The 15,067-nt window shown below is 40.9% G+C and overlaps 1 long non-coding RNA gene across 2 annotated transcripts in view; it reads left to right on the top strand.

The window, feature by feature from the left end:
* LOC123638578 overlaps window positions 1-6,014 on the top strand; it is a 60,072-nt gene extending 54,058 nt beyond the window's left edge. For both annotated transcript variants that reach the window (XR_006735399.1, XR_006735398.1), the window contains one exon: window positions 5,594-6,014. This is a non-coding gene — a long non-coding RNA (uncharacterized LOC123638578). The remainder of the gene's footprint in view (window positions 1-5,593) is intronic.
* Window positions 6,015-15,067: the final 9,053 nt, after the last annotated feature.

Below are 15,067 nucleotides of genomic sequence, written 5' to 3'. Positions count from 1 at the left end.
ATAGGCAGAGTTAAAATATATATATGTTACCAGCCATTGTCCCCTAACTTGCTTTCCTCTAATTGCTTACTGCTCAGGAGTCATATAGCTGATGGTCAAAAAGGTTCTTAGCTTTCTTCATTGCTCGCAAAGATAACATCACCCTTCTGAAACCTCAGGCTAGTTTTTGAGATACCTTCCAGGCCCTGCATTCCAGTGGACCAACTGATCCACGCAGGCCAGTGGCCCATACCAAAGAACTAGCTCAACGGGTCTTGTGACTCCCACCCAGGAACCGGCTTAGCAAAGAAGATAATTTCTACACCTCTATGATTCCACGAACCCAGCCAATCAGCAGACCCAATTACCCTTTGCCCACCAAACTATCTTCAAAAACCCTTTCTTCCAAATTCTTAGGAGATGGACTTGAGAACTTCCTTCCATCTCCTCACGTGGCACCTGCGACATTAAGCTCCTTCTCTGCCGTAAACCCTGCTGTCTCAGTGTATTGGCTTCCTCTAGAGCAACCGGCAATGAACCTGGTTGGGCTTTGGAGCGTGGTACTCTGTGGGATTTTTGGTTAATGCTAACTGTTCTCCACCTGCCCAGCATTGTGCTGTTTGGGTGCCTGGGAGTGTCAGACTTGGAGTGTTACTGTTGATTGCTATGGACAGTTTTCTTCTTTGTGGGGAAGATTTACAGGGTTGTGGCTAGAGTGAAGACTGCTCTTGGAGATTTTTTTTTTTATCACATCCAAATAACTCCATGCCAACAAATATAAGATGAGTAATCATTCTTTCTGTTTAGATGTCAGAAACAATACATTTGTAATAACTTCACTCTTTTGCTAAAGAGAAGCAGTGTCTTTCTTTCTCTGTTAGAAAATGATTTTAGATTGCAGTATTTGGCAAGTTTAAGAGTTTCACTGTCTGTTTTATGATATTATGATAACATTTTCTCCTTTGAGAGACAAATTTGCACACTGAGATATTTAAGGAATTGAATAAAGTAGCAATGTTTAAATACATTGTTATGTTCAGGCTTAAGATCCTGACCTGAACTTTTGAACAAATACACAAAATAATTTTGTGTAGGTTTTTTTTGTTTAAGTTCACCTAGGGGTGATCAATGCTACAAAATTTATGCCACATTTTCAACTGTGAAGGCTGCTGTTAGAGTCCAGAGGGGGTCCTTGAGTTAAATACAAAGATCCAGAGATAAATATAGAAAGGCAGTGGTCCATTCTTTCTATTGCTTACCACTCTCCCTTAGGATGTGAGTTAGGTGCTTAGGTGCAATTTAAAAAAAAAAAAAACTTATTGATTGATGAGGGATGTGATTTATATATTAGGTTGGTAGGTTGCTATTCACTTTCTTATATACTTCCCCAAAGAAGCCCATTAGGTAGGAACACAAATGTATAGAAAAAATTTTAATACCACCTGATACTATACTATTTGGAAAAAAATTTAGTTTTGTCGAGAGGGAAACATTTATTACTAGTATAAAGTATCTTAAAAGACAGATCTTTACACTATCTGATGACAGTCTTCAAAGTACTCACCTAACGGGGACAGAAACCATAAGTTAAATAAGAAGTTACATAAGAAAATTAATGGAAGACTAGTAGGAAATAAAAGGCAAAGAAAGGCTATATCTAATAGTTTTTAGCATAGAAACATAGGATATTAGGAACCACTATTGTACAATGACATGCAGAGTAGGCCTTCAAAAGGTGTTTGTAGAATTAATTTGAATCATGAAAGAAAGAGAAAATGCCATAAACTGAACTGAACTGAAATATTTAACTTAAAGGACCAGATAATGCAAAGAGGCATCTTTATTTGTGACTTCGAAGGAGCTCAAGTTTTGTATTTACCTCCAGTCCAGCAAGGTATATTTAGTGCCAGGCACTGAGGTGAGGCAAGGAGGTTAGACAGGGAATGAGAGGAATGTAAACAAAGATGTGTAGAAACAGATGTACAAAGATCAGAAGTGGACAGGAGGAAGACAGAGGAGGAAGGTCTTAACTCAGTGGTGGCAAAGCAGAGGAAATTAACAAAGGAAATGACTGGAGCTGAGTTTTGAAGGTCAATGCTGGTTTATCAGGAAGACAATGGGCAAGGAAATTCTGAGTAGTTAGAACGGCATGGGCTAAGATGGGGAGGCACGAAACCATAGAGTGTGCCCGGGAAATGCACGTAGTTTGGCATTGGTGGTTCCCAAAGTAAAAAGTTTCAGAAGAAATAGGGAAATAGGAAGCTGAAAAGGTGTTCCAGGCCTGAGTCATGGAGGCTTTATACTCAATAATAAGAGGCTTGGGATTTACCCAGCAGTCACTAATCAGCCATTCAATTGTTTTAAACCGAGGGCTGACAATTGAGATCTGAAATTTTTGCTGAGATTTTGTGTAGAGCAATGTTTCCTCTAGGACCGTACACATTAACATCTTCTGCAGTGCTTGTTGACATTTCAGAGCCCTGAACTCTCGCTTGGATTTACTGACTCAGAATTTCTGGGAGAGAACTTGGGAATCTGCATGTTCCACTAGCTTCCAAGATGATTCCCTTGCACTCTGCAATTTAAAACCCACTGCTCTCAGGGGGTAGGACTGCCAGGGTGGGCAGGATTGTATGCAGGGTGATCAGCTAGGAGGTGATGTGATACTTCAGATTTTCTCATCTGAAAATGAGTGGAAGCAGCGACTATGGGGATGGAAAGAGAACATGGTGAACCTGAAAGGTATTTTGAAGATAAAATCAAATGTACTTGGTGATTACTTAGACTGATTGAAGAGGAAGGTTTCAAGTCAGGTTTCTGGCTTAATTAACTGGGTGATGCACTAATATTTATTCTTAATGTTTTAATAAGTTATACGTTTACCTTTAAATATATGATTTTAAAATTTGATGCATTCCTAAATTTGATTATATTTTTCCTTTTGGGACCAACTTATTGTTTTGTTGTTGTTGAGTTTCAGTGTAGAGATAAGTGGAAAAATATGTCAATTTATTGAAATCTGTAGCAGTTCCCAACCTTTTTGGCACCAGGGACAGTTTTCATGGAAGACAATTTTTCCATGGCCAGGGTTGGGGAGATGGGGTGCCGTGGGGGGGGTGGGGGTAGTGGTGTGGCGCTCAGGCAGTGATATGTGGCGCGTTTCCTAACAGGGCAGGGACCAGTATCGGGCGTGGCTTGAGGGTTGGGGACTGCAGTGTTATGGTCAACTTGTCAGGAAAACATTTATTTACTTAGTTGTATCTCCCAAAGTTACCTATTTGCCTCTATGAATAAAATGAATAAACATCTTGTTTCTCATATTTCTGGGGGAACTTACACTTGCAAAACTTAAGGTCTAATTCATCACACAACCAAAGCCATTGGAAAGCATCAGCTAATGAGCTGAAGACACAGCAAGGTTTAGTAGACTGATTTTTCAAGTCAGGCAAAACCCAACAAAATGTTTAAGTATGTACATGCATCTCTGCCACTGTCCCTTTCCATCTCTTCCTTTTTGGTCCTGTCCTGGGAAAGAGGCTCCTACATACTACTTGTGTCTATTGTTGCTACTAACTTTTGTTAACTGACACACTGACAGATAAGAACCAAAACTACAGTTCTTTGGAGAATGTGGTGGCTGTTATAATGCTCACCCATCTCTCTGCTTCCCTGCATTTCCCGGCCTCCTGTGCAGTTAGGCTGGCCATGTGACTGAGTTCTAGCTACTGGAATGTGGGTGGAAATGGTATATTCCACTTGTAGGCTGCATGATCTTCTATGCTCTGATCTAAAACATTCTGCTTCATCTTCCATGCTCTCCTTACCTCATTCCTGGTCTTGTAAAAGGACACCAAACATCTGCCCCAGACCTTGTATGAGCAAGAAATACTTTTATTATGTTAGTCTATTGAGATTCCAGTTTCTTCTGTAGCACAGCATTGCCTACTCTGATCAATGCATAGGGGTATTTTCAATTTTGTAGGTGACTACTAAAAGTATTTGAGTCACAAACAAATGAAACTCATGATAGAATGATAGGCATTGGGGTGAACTTGTCCACCAGACTACTCTCCTTGAGCCCTGAGGATATTATCTTGATATCAGCACTTATCTCTTTCTTGCTTGGTCCTGCTCCCATCATTATTCTTTTCGATTTAAAAAAATGGGATGATTAATACCCATGTAATAGAATTATTGTGAAGATTTAAAGAGATGCCATATGTAAAATGTCTAGACCAGTGCCTAGCACATAGCAGGTGCCAGAGGATCAGAGAAGGAGAGCATCAGAAATGCAATCCCATGATTAACTTTGTAAATTTCTGATGTGATTCACAGGTGGGCATTGTTTACATTAGTGACATCTAGTAGTTGTAAAATTCTTAGCTAAAATTTGAACTCTCAAAATTTCAACGTCATAGGGGGCTCTGACTGTCCCGCCCAACTTGATACATGGACAAATGCCTAGAAAATGGTAGCTATTGTTATTTTCCTTGTTGTTTTATTTGTTGTTCTTCAAAAGGAGGTGAGAGCAACATTGCCACTGTGAAGCATGATTATTCTCCAGGCTTAGGCCAGGAAGGCTGGATCTCCGCGGTGTAGGCTGTTAGCTGGGCAATGTTGTGCACCTGACTGGAGAGATGCCGGTCTCACTTATTTGTTCTAAAGGCCAGAAAAGTTGGACTGAGCCATGGGCATAACTGTGTGTTCTATGCATGTTTATCGTTGAATTGTTTTTTTCTGTAAACAATAGCAGGAAGAGCATTGGATGGGGGTGGGGTGGTGGATTTCAAAAGACCTGAGATCAGACCTCCATAGTTGCCAGCTTTACAACTGTGTGACAGTGCAAACTTAGCCTGCTCAGCTTCATCTCCTCCTTTAAAATAAGAGCGTTGGACTAGAGGATCTTAAGGGTCCTTTCTCTAACCTATTATAACCTAAACATAATTGAAGTCCCACATGGCTCAGTCTCTCTGCAAGAGTGAATTCAAAGTAAAGGCCTAATATTTAAAAAGTAATTAGGGTTCTTCAAATATTTTTGCAGTCTTTCAATAAACTGCTAAAGTGGGGTGTGCATTTTTTCCATGGGGTATGCTTTTTTAAAACATAGCTTTATTGAGATATAATTCACTCATTTAAAGTGTACACTTCAATAGATGTTAGTATGAGCTATGCATTCTTACTACGGAAAAGGCATTCTTAAAATCTACTTCACCGTCGTCCTCATTCTCTTCCACGTGGATATCAGGTTCTCCCCAAAGCACTGACTCTCCAACTGATGGCTCCCAATCCCACAGACTCTCCCGGGCACCCATTCCACATGGTTTTCTGGTCTCTCCCCCTCTTTCTTCCTCTTGCCACCTCTCTCAGCTCTTTAAGATCTACATCAACTGGGACTTGTCCACTTTTCTATTTTCTCTCTACTCATTATTTAGATTCTAAGCAACAAAGGAGGGCCCAAGAGCAACCTGGACAGCTGAGAAATTTTCCCCATTAGGCATAAAGGGGAACATGGGTCTGAGAGAAGGGGAAAACTATGAAGTCTCACACTTAAATATTTTTATCCTATTGCACCACGGGCACACCACGACTTGCCACTTGTCCTTCTTCTCTGCAGTTCCAGTCAGCTCTGTCATCGTGCACAACTGGAAGTGCAGTGATCTCCCGAGGAAGCCTCAGAGAGTTTCGGGGGACAAACTGTTGAATTAATTTCCGACAGACTGACATAAATCCCACTTGTCTCATTTGTGCTGTAAAACTGCAAGACTGTACTTGCATTCATCTTCACTTCCACCCAAGGCGAGTGGGGCTCTGGTAGCGTCTCTGGGATGCCATGGGTGTGTCCGTGCAGTGGAAGGCCTGCCCTTGTCTGCCGTGGCCAGCGCCCGCCTGATAAGGCCACGCCGGGCCTCTCAGCTCTCCGGGAAATCATCCCCATGCAGTGTGAAAAGTTCACCGTCACCCAGTTTGTTTAGTGTGTTGTTTTACTGACTTTCATAGCAATGAAAATCAATTAAAGAATAAATATTTATTAAGTGTCTGCTGTGTTCAAAATATGCCTTAAGTATTTTGTGTAACGCATGGTCCTTAGCCTCATGTAGTTTTAAATGGGAACATATATATAAGCACATTGACATTATATTAGAACTAAAAACAAGCTTATCTTTTAGAATAAACTTGAATTCTTTTTTAAAAATTTATTTATTTGTTTATTAGAGACAAAGTCTCACTCTGTCACCTAGGCTGGAGTGCAGTGGTGCAATCATAACTCCTTCCTGGGCTCAAGCGATCTTCCTGCCTCAGTCTCCCAAGTAGTGAATTCTTTTTTAAAAAAACTGAAAATATCTTTGTAATAGATTGATTAATAAGCAATAAAGTGCTTATTGTAATATTTTTTGTAATACAGAAAAGCATGAAGAAGAAAGCATAAAGGATGAGAAATTCAGCTTCCTAGAAATAACTACCGTTAGAGTTTTGATGAGCATTCTTCGAGACATCTTGCTATACATACACACACACATATATTATACATACATAATTTTACATAAATGGATTTATAATATACTTACTATTTGTAACCTGCTTTTTTTTTCAGTTTGTAGTATGTCAGGAACTGGTTTCCCCATCAATAAATATAGACTGACATCATTACATTTAATTATAGCAGAATGTTCAATTGTATCACCGTAATTTATTTAACTAATCCCATAATAATGGAATTTAAATTATTTCCAATTCTTATAATATTACAAATGATGATTGCATATTTGTTCAATTATGCCCTTAACATGAATTCCCTGGAGGTGGAATTGCTGGGTCAAAGGAAACGAGCATTTGATCTTTCGGTACACAACACCCCACTTCCCTCAAAAACCAACCCCTGGATTCAGATGCTGTTGATGCCCCACCCATATCTTCCCGCCCCACTGGAGGCCTCTCAGACGGAGCAAGCTTGTGGCTCCTGTATGTCTCTGCCAAGGCTGTACTCTGGCTGTGGACCCATCCACCCTCGGGGAAGCAGGACGTGCTGGCAGTGCCTGGGGAATAAATGTGACCCCCTAACTAATAAATGACAGGAACTGGTGGATAAATGCCCCAATGTCCTTCCCCCTCAGTAGGACTATTCTGAGGCGTGTTCTGCACAGTCCCCAGGGGAATTCAGTCTAGTTGCCTATAGCAGTGTCCTGCTCATTAATTCACCTATTATTTGCTTTTCTCCCTTCCTACCTCACTGCACTGCTCCTTTATTGGGCTTCCTGAGATTTTACTCAAATCCTAGTCTCAGGGTCTGCTTTTGGGGGAACCCAAATGAAGACATCCTTCATATTACAGATGAAAAGTGTGGTAGCTAGAACAATGGTTCCCCCCAAATGTCCATGTCTTAATCCTTGGAACGCATGGAAATGTTACCTTATGTGGCAAAGGGGACTTAGCAGAGGTAATCACATATGCAATCACATATTAAGAACCCTGGATTATCCAAGTGGCCCCAGTATGATCACAAGGACCCTTACAGGTGAAGGCAGGGGGCAGGAGGAGAGTCAGAGGAGATGTGAAGAATGGTCAGAGAGCAGCATTGCTGGCTTGAGGATAGAGGAAGGAGCCATGAGCTGAGGCGTGTGGGTGACTCTAGAAGCTGGAAAAGGCAAGAAAACAGATTTTCCCCTAGAGCCTGCAGACAGGAACATGGCTCGGCTGACACCTCGCTGGTAGCCCGGTGCCCTCTGTGTTGGACTTCAAACCTGCAGAACTGTGAGATAATAAATTTGTGCCAAGTTTGTGATCATCTGTTACGGCAACAATAGCAAACTAATACAAAAAGTTAAACAATACAAAGTAACAGATGCCAGAAGCATCAGATGGCAGTGCTTATTATTCCAAAACAGGGGCATGAACAATGAGGCTGAGAGAAGGAAGAAATAATGAAACTTGTTCCTCTGAGCACCTGGTGGTTTGCTTGCAGGTGAGTTTAGAGTAGATGCCTCAATGACCAGTAAACCCTGTGGCCAGAAACTCTCCCCACAGCCTGAAGGTTTGTATGAATCTTAATTTACTGGAAAATTCTGTCAGGTTTCTGAAAACTTCAGTGTGTATAAAAATTATCTGGGAAAATGAAAAGTTAAAAAAAGATCATCTGGGGAATCTGTTCAAAATGCAGATTCTTGGATCCCATTTCCTGGAGGTTCTGATTTAAAGGTCTGGAATAGGGCCCAAGAATTTGCATTTAAAACCAGGTTATTCTGACACATGTTGTTTTAGGGGACTCTCCTACTAGAAACCCCTGTTCCTTGGTGGCTGGGGGTGGGGTCTCTGTGGCACCTACTTTGTCAGGCAGGCTGTGTAGGCAAGATCGAAAGAGAAGGGAATCACTAGAAATTATCTACTATTGTATCGTGTGCAAAAATCCTGGCTGCTTTCTGTTTGGGGGTGTCAGTCACAAAAATCATTAACATCAACCAGAAGCCCCATTGTAATGGATATGGATGACCTGTGTCATCAGAGACAGAGCATCCAGCCCTGGACCCCTGAGGATTGTTTGAACTTATGATTGGTTTGCCTACAGTAGCATTTCCTCATTTGGCTGATGGGCATATCATTTTCAGATGACCTTGGAGAGCCAGGGCAGTTTGGCCGTTACTAACTGCAAGCTGCAAACTCAAACATTTGGAACATCCTGAGGATTACAGATGTGCTGGAGGCTGTCTTGGCTCTCCCCCAGTGAGGGCGGCGGAGGTCACCTGAAAAGAATGCTTGCCTTTGCCTCGTGCCTTTTTGAAGGAGGCTGTGTGCTTGTCTAGCTTTATGCAGCTCTCTGAAATGTCAGAAGATAAGAAATGCCTCTCAGCACGAAGGCTTCCAGACACATATGTGACAAGAAATTTGGCATCAGCTTTACAAGTGTCAGATGTCTAGGATAAAGCAATATGGGTATAGTATTTCTGGTGCTATTTTGGTGCCTTGTGCATGAGCCTGCAGCATTAGAAAAACTGCTTTTCAGCTTTGGGTGATAGCCTTACTGGCGCTCGGCATGCATGTCTGAAAGTACAGTTGGGTCATATACTGGTTATGGTCCCCAGCAAGTCACCTAGAGTCATGGTCTAGAGCTTTAAGGGAGTGACCTTGAGGCATCCAGGCATTTCACAGCCTATGACAACTTGGGTGGCACAGCCACAGAGCCTCTCATCAGATGGTGCCACATAAGCATTAATCAATTCTTGCAACACCCATGCAGAGTTGGTAAACACTCTTATCCTCGCTTTGCAGGCAGCGAACTAAAGCATGGAGAGGTCCAACAGACAGGTCGCAGACTCAGTCGGTTTACTTATCTTATTGCTCAATGATGTCAGGTGAATGATATCAGAACAAATTTCTACTTTATATAACTCAGGGAATATGTCTCCTGGCGAGAGAGCATTTTTGGCACTTTGTGACTTGCTGAAAGCCTTGAAGTTCCCAGTCTGCCTGTTCATTGGTTAAGGCAAATGCCTGGGGCACTTGGCTTAATTACTGTCATAAGTGGTGTGAAAAAATGTGTAAGAAAAAACAAAATATGGTAATGTAGAGAGGTTGTTATGGCAATAATATCTAATAGGAATATTGTGTATAAAATCTGAGTGGTGTTTGATATTGGCTGGATCCTCTTCTACTTTTGCTTTTATTTATTTATTTTTTAAGAATCCATTGATAAGCTCTGGACATCATAGTTTAAGAACGTCAAAAAATTCTTAAGGTGGAGAGTCTCTTGAATGATTCAAAATGTGGAAAAAGAAGACCTGTGAGAAAAGATAAAGTCATTGCTATTAACTGATAAAAAGAAGGTTGGTGGAAAATTATTATGTGTGGTTTGTAAATATATTACAAGGTATTATGTTGTATTTTATTTAAACAAATGGATCTATTGCAAAAATTTGAAAATCATAGATCTGAGAAGGGGGATAGTTAGACTGACTTCTATTACTGGGATTTTGTGCTTTTGATAATTATTTCACTTGTCAAATAATTAGAGGGTAAATGTGTTTAGTAAAGACATTTATGGATACAACTCAATGGTATATACATATTTTTGTTATTTCTTGATCTACCCAGGCTGAGCTGCCCTAGGTCAGCTTAAGCAGGGTCTTCATACTTGCTTAGTCTCCAGCACCCAAAACAATGACTGGCACATAGTCTAGGCTTAATTAATATTTATTCAATGTAATCAAATTGGCATGTTCCAATCCCCATTAAAATACCAATGTCATTTTTCGTACATCTAGAAAAAATAATTCTATGCTTCGTATGGAACCAGAAAAGACCCCGTATAGCCAAAGCAACCTTAAGCAAAAAGAACAAATCAGGACGCATCAATTTACCAGACTTCAAGCTATACTACAGGCCTGTAGCAATCAAAACAGCATGGTACTGGCACAAGAACAGAGACATGGACCACTGGATCAGAACAGAGAACCCAGATATAAGACCGTCCTCATACTGCCATCAGATCTTTGACAAAGCAGACAAAAACATACACTGGGGAAAAGAATCCCTGTTCAATAAATCATGCTGGGAAAATTGGATAGTCAATGTAGAAGACCAAAACAGGATCTGTATCTCTCACCACTCACAAAAATTAACTCATGATAGGGATAACAGACTTAAACTTAAGGTACGAAACTATAAGAGTTCTAGAAGAAAATGTTGGAAAAACTCTTATAGACATCAGTCTCAGCAAAGAATTTATGATGATGACCCCAAAAGCAATCACAGCAACAACACAAATAAATAAATGGCACCTGATCAAATTAAAAAGCTTCTGCACAGCCAAGGAAATGATCATTAGAGTGAAATAGACAACCTATACAATATTTGCATGCTATACATCCTACAAAGGGCTGATAACCAGAATCTACAAAGAACTCAAGCAAATCAGCAAGAAAAAAAAATCAAACAAGCCCATTAAAAAGTGGGCAAAGGACATGAACAGAAACTTTTCAAAAAAAGGTAGACTAATGGCCAAGAAACATATTAAAAAATGCTCAACATCTCTAATCATCAGGGAAATGCAAATCGAAACCACAATGAGATATCACTTAACTCCAGTGAGAATGGCTTTTATCAAAAAGTCCCAAAACAACAAATGCTGGCATGGATGTAGAGAGATACAAACACTTACACACTGTTAGTGGGACTGCAAACTAGTACAGCCTCTATGGAAAGTAGTACAGAGATACCTCAAAGAACTAAAAGTAGACCTACCATTTGATCCAGCAATCCCACTATACTGGGATTTTTGCCCAAAGGAAACAAAGACTTTTTATTCAAAAAAGACATCTGCACTCGAATGTTTATAGAAGCACAATTCATAATTGCAAAGATGTGGAAACAACCCAAGTGTCTGTCGATACATGAGTGGATTAATAAAATGTGGTATATGTATACCATGGAGTTCTACTCAGCCACAAAAAACAGTGGTAACCTAGCACCTCTTGTATAATCTGGATGGAATTGGAGACCATTCTTCTAAGTGTAGTATCACAAGAATGGAAAAACAAACACCACATGTACTCACCATTAAACTGGAACTAATCCATCAACACTTATGTGCACATATGGAAATAACATTCACTGGAAATCAAGCGGGTGGGAGGGGGGAAAGGGGATGGATAAATTCACACCTAATGGGTACAATGTGCACTATCTGGGGGATGGGCACACTTATAACTTTGACTCAAATGGTACAAAAGCAATTTATGTAACCAAAACGTTTGTACTTGCATAATATTCTGAAATAAGACAAATTGGTATGTTCACCCTTTTCTTACTTCTTCACATGGCTTTCTCCTTATTCAAAAATCTACTCAGGCCTTTCCAGAGCATCCAAACTAAAATAATATTTTTCTAACATCACTCTCTTTTACCCAGTGCTACTTTTTTTTGTAATTGAGAGCACTTATCACTACCTGAAAGATGATTTGTTTGCTTGTATGTTTGGTGAAAGTGTACAATCTATCTCCTACTGTCAGCAAGCCCCAGAGGACAATGACATTGTCTTGTTTCTGTTGAATCCTTATGCTTAGAATGATATCTGGTACCTGAGAGTTTACACAAAATACTTGTTGAAAGAATGAATGAATGCAGACATGGTCACCTGGATTTTGAAGATACAAGTAAGTCAACTTCAGAATGCTTCACTTAAGCATCTTTGAATTCACAATTTGCATACGTGGAAACAAACTGTGTGATTATTTTTTCAATTAGATCATTATATTTATAAATTTCATTTTGCCTTTCCCTAATGGTAGAAAATTATTTCTTATTTTAATCTCAAAAAGTGATTCTGTAGCTGGTAACCCCATAGGAATATTTTTGAAAGAAAAAGGATAAATTCTATGAAACTCTTTGAGCTCTAAGAAAGATGATAACCACATTAAAGATAGTTGTATTGTCATTATTAATTAGTGCTATGCAGATGTGAGAGAATCACACAGCCCTGTCAATGTCATGGGAATCACAGCGTCCACCACGTTAATAGGAACTCAGATCCTATTAAGTGAATTAAAATCATTCAAAATAGCATACATGTCAGCATCCTACAGTATAACACCTGGCCCATTTCTTAGAGCCAACCTCATCTATACACAAAGAAGGACTCCAAATAGTCTTGTTTTCTGCGTATGTGTATGTGACTGAAGTGCTTGATGTATATCTGCTATTAAAAAACAAATTCTTCTTGTACATATAGGCAGCAGAATGGCACAAGAGTGCTGGCCCCCTAAAAAATTCTTTGTGCACAGCCGGGTGTGGTGGCTCATGCCTGTAATCCTAGCACTCTGGGAGGCCGAGGCGGGAGGATTGCTTGAGCTTAGGAGTTCAAGACAAGGCTGACCAAGAGTGAGACCCTGTCTCTACTAAATAATGGAATAATTAGCCAGCTGTTGTGGTGTGCACTTATAGTCCCAGCTACTCAGGAAGTTGAGGCAGGAGGATCGTTTGAGCCTAGAAGTTTGAGGTTGCAGTGAGCCACTATGACGCCACTGCATTCTACCTGGGGCAACAGAGTGAGGCCCTGTCTCAAAAAAAAAAAAAAAATTCTTTGTATACAAAGGCAAATAACAGAAAATCGTCATCATGACTCAGTTGTACAAGATCTCAGAGATTTGGGATTTAAGGCAGCTCAGCCTGGAGCTCTATACTTTTATCGCAGCATTTAAGTCTTGAGAGCTAAACAGAAGCTTCCAATTAGTTACTGAGTGTGGTAGGCAGAGTACGGGCTCTCCAGAGACATCACATCCTAATCCTCAGAACCTGTGAATATGTCAGGTTACACGGCAAAGGGGAATTAGTGGTTCAGATAAAACTAATGTTGCTAATCAGCTGACCTCGAGATGGGGAGATTTTCCTGGATTATCCATGTGGGACCAATACAATCACAGGGTCCTTAAAAGTGAAAGAAGGAGGCAGAAGAAAGAGTCAGAGCGTGGTGGTGTGAGAAAGACCCATCCGGCTGTTGCCGGTTCTGACACTGGAACAGGGTCATGGGCCAAGGAATGAGGGCAGCCTCTAAGAAGCTGGAAAAGACCAGAAGATGGATGCTCCCCTAGAGCCTCCAGAAAGGAACACGGTCCTGGTGACAGCTTGATTTGAGGCCAGTGAGACTCATCCCTGACTTCTGACTTCTGAAACTGTAAGTGATAGATTTTTCTTGTTTTAAGCCACTACGTGTATGGTGATTTGTTGCAGCAGCAATTGGAAATGAATGTATTAATACTGAGTCTCATTCATACCCTGTGAGACCCTCCACCTTTTCATCCCACCAAACCTGCCCAACTCTGTCCCCCATGACACCCGACGATGTCTTCTGCTCTAGTGAGATCAGTTTCCCCCCTCCTTCTACATACATTATGCTCATTCCCACCCCCTAGTTGTTCTCCCTTCCATGGGTTTCTCTGACTGAGAAAGAATTTCTCCCTCCTGCTGGAATGATGTGTGGCCAGTGCATCTTCCCATAAACTGCTAGGCCAACCTTGATCACCCTGACTCTTCAGATGATCAGATGTTAAAAGATTTCAATAAAAAAGGGTTGAATGTCTGCCATGAGCTAGCACTGATGTTGTGAAGATGAAGAAGATAAAAAGGCTTACATTTACGGACATGCATACAGATTAGTTGAGGAGACACACACAGAAGCAGTTACAAAATAGCAAGCCGTATACCATAACTGAACTATGTTTAGGATGCTGAGAAGAAACGATGCCTGACTGCCTTGTGGGGGCTGGTGGGAGCGTCCCAGATTGGGTTTAGGTAAAACTTATGAGATGAGGGATGCCTGGGTTGACTCGTGAATGGTGAGGAGTTTGCAAGGCAGCACCAGCATAAGAAAGGCTGTTTCAGGCAGAGAAAACAGCTAGTGCAAGGGAGAGACATGTAAGATACATCTTATGCAGGGACTACAAGTTATTTGGCAGAACATTAGGGGTCTAAGGGGAGAGTGACAAGGAATTAGGCTAGACAGATAGATAGAAGTCAACATCAAATGGTTTTATAGGTCATGCTAAGTGGTTTGCAGGTAGTGGGGAGCCACTGAAGGATTTAAGTGATAGAATGATTTGCATTTTAGGAAGATTCCTCTGGTTGCCTCAGGGAGAATGGATGTGAAAAGGTTGAGGCTGGAGGCAGAGAGGAAACAGCTGGGAAGCTGTGATCTAGCAGGGAAATCATTAGAGCCTGAGCTAAGGCATTGACAGGGGATCTAGGGAGGGAGGAACTGGCCTGAGAAGTATTTAGGAGGGAGGATCAATAGGAAGCGGCCATGGAGGCTGTGGAGCAGATGATGGGGTGAGTGACAGTACTGCTCTTTGAGATAGAAAAGTTGATTTCATGGGGAAAATAATGTGTTTAATTTAAAGTTGAATTTGAAATACTCACAGACTGTAAACCTGGTATCAACTTCAGGGAAAGGATTTAGACTGGGGACAATTTTGGAATCTTAATATATAGGCGATTGGGCAAGAAGAGAAGAAGGCAGAACTGTGTAAATATGTAGGATGGGAATAAGTGGTTCAGGAAGTTTTAGGAGACCCAGGAGACAGTGGTGTCCCCGTGTCTTAGTTTG

Source organism: Lemur catta, chromosome 5 (assembly GCF_020740605.2).
Source record: "Lemur catta isolate mLemCat1 chromosome 5, mLemCat1.pri, whole genome shotgun sequence".
Classification (NCBI taxonomy): Eukaryota; Metazoa; Chordata; class Mammalia; order Primates; family Lemuridae; genus Lemur; species Lemur catta.
This window is presented reverse-complemented; position numbering and strand designations above follow the sequence as displayed.